Genomic DNA, 5,447 nt, shown 5'->3' on the forward strand with positions numbered 1-5,447 from the left:
AAATTATTCCCCATTTTACAACAGATTCCTAGTAATGGGGAACATAACTTGAATCAATCCAAAAAATACCCATACAAGAGTACTGAGTTATAATTTATACACTGCATGTTCATTACAGGAACTAGATAGATACTGTAGATAGAGCCAAGATTAGCAATGAGCTAAATTTTTCACTAGGTATGGACTTGCAACAAAATTCTACATTTCATTGAATATCTTTGCAAAAACTGTCTGCAAAATACACCAGAGACTCCAATGTATTCTGTGTGGAAAAAGTTGCCACTAAAAGTCTCCACAGAAAAAGTCACAGTGAAAAACACCATGAACACCAAATACAGCATAACTGTAAGCATGGGATCACTTTGCATGACACCAAGGGGCACATTTACTAACCCACAAATCCGAATCCGAAGTGGAAAAATTCAGATTGGAAAACGAACATTTTGCGACTTTTTCGTATTTTTTGCGATTTTTTCGGCGCCTTTCCAACTTTTCGGAAATTGTCGCGACTTTTTCGTAACCATTACGACTTGCGTGAAAAAACGTGTGTTTTTCGTAGCCATTACGACTTGCGCGAAAAAACGTGAGTTTTTCGTAGCCATTACGATTCGCTTGTATCTAATCGCGACTTTTTTGTATTGAGCGCTCGTAAGCGGCGGGCGAAACTTTCAGACTTAGCCTGATTTTGGAAGCCTCCCATAGGGCTCAATGGCACTCTGCAGCTCCAACCCGGCCCAAGGAAAGTCTCCCATAGGGCTCAATGGCACTCTGCAGCTCCAACCCGGCCCAAGGAAAGTCTCCCATAGGGCTCAATGGCACTCTGCAGCTCCAACCCGGCCCAAGGAAAGTCTCCCATAGGGCTCAATGGCACTCTGCAGCTCCAACCCGGCCCAAGGAAAGTCTCCCATAGGGCTCAATGGCACTCTGCAGCTCCAACCTGGCCCAAGGAAAGTCTCCCATAGGGCTCAATGGCACCCTGCAGCTCCAACTTGGCCCAAGGAAAGTCTCCCATAGGGCTCAATGGCACCCTGCAGCTCCAACCTGGCCCAAGGAAAGTCTCCCATAGGGCTCAATGGCACTCTGCAGCTCCAACCTGGCCCAAGGAAAGTCTCCCATAGGGCTCAATGGCACCCTGCAGCTCCAACCTGGCCCAAGGAAAGTCTCCCATAGGACTCAATGGCACTCTGCAGCTCCAACCTGGCCCAAGGAAAGTCACCATACTGAAGCTTGAATGAATCCGAATGTTTCGTACTCGGCGCGAAAGCTGCGAAAAAGTCACGACTTTTCGCGTAAGTTTTAACGCTACGAAAAAATCGCAACATTTTGTGCAACTTTCGGAATGGCTACGAAAAAGGCATGACTTTTCGCGCAAGTTTTAATGCTACGAAAAAATCGCCAGATTTTGCGCAACATTCGGAATGGCAACGAAAAAGTTGCAACAATTTTCCGAAAAATCGCCAAATACCGATCATTACGAAAAAAACGCAATCGGACACATTCGGCCCGTTCATGAGTAAGTAAATGTGCCCCCAAGTCTGGTGACAGTAATGGTAGGACATTAAGGTTCAGAACAGTGATACATAGGCTATTTCTTTAGGACCTTTCTCTTGATAAGATTATGATTTGTAGGGAAATGTTAGCTTTTTAATACTTAATACAGAAGAGCAATAGCTTACTGACTTGTTCTTTGATTAATTATAGCTGAACACCATAATAAACAAGAAGATGAATTAACTTGCCCGTATGGAATTACATCTTGGTGAAAATTTGAGAATGTCAAGTGCAAAAAAGACAGTGTTATAAATCCTCACTCACGTGCCTGTATAACTTATGATTCAAAAATAAAATACCTCAATTGGACCTTTATATTGGTTTAAAAACAGTGGCAAATATAAAACAGCAGCAATGTAGGACAAATATCCTGAAATCTAAAAGGTTGTTGCATAAAATCCCACCTCCCTGCACTGCATTTCACATGGCTTAAAATGCAGAATTATATGTTTATGTTGTGTTTGTGTATGCTATGTTTTGTAAACTTTCTAAGCCAACATACTGTACAGGTGGAGTTATTGGCCATTTTATATCTGATGCCTGATCCTTCTAAAAATCAATGGTAATCACCTTCTATATCATGTGTACCAAATACCGTACCAAACTGCATTTCTTAGACAATTTCTCCAACTGGTTTCATGCTTACTAGCCTTTCTGTGGGTTTTTATGCTTTCTTTTACTTCCAGCTTCACCTCCGCTTCTCATCGTTATAAATATTCCACTTTTTATGTGGAGAGCGGCACAATATCGTGTTTGTGAACCATTTTTTACACTACTCCCATGTGTGGCTTACATAGTGAAGGCTTCAGTGATCTCTAGCTAAAGGGCTACTTTGCAGTGATGAAATTAATCCTCTAATAAACAGGAAGGAGAAATACACAGAGCCATTTCTGTGTATAAATAGTAAACAAATACATTTATATAATAACTGTTGAATGGATTAAACTGACAACAGTAGCGAAGGATTTAAAGTTGGTGCTTATGATATAAATGCGGATAAAATATTTAAGTTAATGTTAAGAACTATACATGTTAAATACATTTGTTATTCTTAAATGCTTTGTTTTTAAACCCCTTAGTTTCAGGATTAGGGATGAACAAATGTTTTCACCTGATACAAATGTGCTACGAAATTCATGGTTTTGCATGTTGTGAATCTGCGCTAGAATTTTCCCATGTGTTTTGTTTTTTTGAGAAAAAAACCCCATTGACTTCAATGTATTTGGCACAAAAAAAAAAAACTATTAACTCTATTAAACCATTTGATCTGATCTGATGAAAACGTGATGCAAAAAATGCCTATTGATTAATTTGGCAAATGTTTACGCAGTTTTGTGAAGTTTTCAGCAAAACAAAGTGTTTTTGGAAATTTTCTGATGGAAGGGGCCAGTTTTTGTCAAGTCGGGTAAGTTTCACCCATCACTACTTAAGATATTAAATTAAAATGCCTGTAATTTTCAATTGGGGGTGCCATAATTAGTGATGGGTGAAATAATTCGCCAGGCACGGATTAGTGGCAAATTTCTGTGTTTTTCCGTGAAAAACTTACATAGTTACATAGTTACATAGTTACATAGGGTTGAAAAAAGACCTGTGTCCATCAAGTTCAACCCATCCAAGTAAACCCAGCACACCTAGCCCACACCTACCAATCTATACTCACATACATAAACTATAAATACAACCACTAGTACTAACTGTAGATATTAGTATCACAATAGCCTTGGATATTCTGATTGATCAAGAACTCATCCAGGCCCCTCTTAAAGGCATTAACAGAATCTGCCATTACCACATCACTAGGAAGGGCATTCCATAACCTCACTGCCCTCACCGTGAAAAACCACCTACGCTGCTTCAAATGGAAGCTCCGTTCCTCTAATCTAAAGGGGTGACCTCTGGTGCGTTGATTGTTTTTATGGGAAAAAAGAACATCCCCCAACTGCCTATAATCCCCTCTAATGTACTTGTACAGAGTAATCATGTCCCCTCGCAAGCGCCTCTTTTCCAGAGAAAACAACCCCAACCTCGACAGTCTAACCTCATAGTTTAAATCTTCCATCCCCTTAACCAGTTTAGTTGCACGTCTCTGCACTCTCTCCAGCTCATTAATATCCTTCTTAAGGACTGGAGCCCAAAACTGCACTGCATACTCAAGGTGAGGCCTTACCAGGGACCTATAAAGGGGCAAAATTATGTTCTCATCCCTTGAGTCAATGCCCTTTTTTATACAAGACAGCACTTTATTTGCTTTAGTAGCCACAGAATGACACTGCCTGGAATTAGACAACTTGTTATCAACAAAAACCCCTAGATCCTTCTCCATTAAGGAAACCCCCAACACACTACCATTCAGTAGATAGTTTGCGTTTATATTATTTCTACCAAAGTGCATAACTTTTATCAGTTTCTATCAGTTACTTACCTCTAGGAAAGCCCTCTTCAGTTTTTTGGGTCCACAGAAGGGCTCCATGAGTTGCATTATGCTTGACTTTACTGGGTACCCAGACTGACAGTGATGATGACAGCAGGAACTGTTTTTTTTTTACCAAAAAATGTATTCCCTTTAGGAATAATTACTACCTGGTATTTTTTCCAGGACTGGCAAGGTTCTCATAATCTTTCTTCCTAAAGTTTCTTTTGTTTCTTTTGTTATGTTATAAAGCTTAACTTAAATTTCTATACTGTTCTTTGGCTGCTCTAAACTGAAAAGGTGACTTATCAAAATGTTACAGTTTCTTTAATATTCTATTTACGTTGAATTGTACATTGGATGCATGATTTTTGTAGCAGAAAATTTATGTTCTACGTCACCTTAAAGAAGTTATTTTATTTCCGCCAATATTTACCTACGTAAATTTTTTTTTAATAAACTAGTTAATTATAGGCAGTAATATTACAGAAGGAAATAGTATAAATGATATTAAAGTATGAGCTATAATAGGAACAAAAAAAACGTCCCTACAAAGAACTTCCAAAAAGCTATAAATCCAACATAATCTAGATTTTGCACAGAATTTTATCATGGATTTCATATTGGATATTGCAGAAGATCATATATACAGTAGATCAGCACAGCTATAAATATGAACGTTTAGAAGCAGCACACAGAGAATGAATGCATGATCAAGCAAGAAGATAAAAAAAACAGTTTTCAATAAATAAAGGTAATAAATAAATAAAAATAAATAAATAAGAAATACACCGGATATAATTCGCCTAGAGATAATTATTTAACTTGGCAATAAACAAGTCTGTACAAGAAGCTGACAAAGCTAAAATATCTTGGAACAGAACATAATGCATAATATTGTATAGACTCCTCCAGACACAAACAGGAAACACGAGAAAAATCTGTCCATTGACTCCGATGCATTTGGCTTGAGAAAAACAAACTTTCCAAAAAAAAAAACCGATCACCTCCAATAAATTTTGCAAATGTTTTCATGAATCTCATGATTTTTTTGGTAAAATGAAGCAGGGCAGTTTCACTCATTCCTAAGCACAGTTTAGTGAAACAGGAGAAATATTGTCATCAAAATTAAATAGTTTGGTCATTACCAACAGACATTATGCATTCATTAGGCTGTGACAAAGAGAAGATCAGGATTCTTGTTAGCCAGTTTGGCTCACTGTAACTTATGTTCCATCTCCCCATTCCTTTGCTGGGTTTGAACCAAGTACCTGGTATATTGCAGCCTATTGCCTTACCTCTTCATTATTCAGGCAGGTTGGGGGTATAGGCTTACCCTTTTCTGAGGTGCATAGGACTACCCCCAGTCCTGTTAATTACACTCAGCTGTTCTGCATTAATTGGCAGGTGCAGCCAATCCCTATTGAGCTCCCAGCAGAGAGCCCTTATTTAAACCCAGGTCTGGCTCCTCACCTTGCCAGTT

The 5,447-nt window shown here is 38.7% G+C and overlaps 1 protein-coding gene across 1 annotated transcript in view; it reads right to left on the bottom strand.

Moving 5' to 3' along the window:
* The window catches only part of galntl6 (polypeptide N-acetylgalactosaminyltransferase like 6), a 520,631-nt gene that overhangs the window by 257,805 nt on the left and 257,379 nt on the right, over positions 1 to 5,447 (bottom strand). The gene's annotated exons all lie outside the window — the stretch shown is intronic.

Source organism: Xenopus tropicalis, chromosome 1 (assembly GCF_000004195.4).
Source record: "Xenopus tropicalis strain Nigerian chromosome 1, UCB_Xtro_10.0, whole genome shotgun sequence".
NCBI lineage: Eukaryota > Metazoa > Chordata > Amphibia > Anura > Pipidae > Xenopus > Xenopus tropicalis.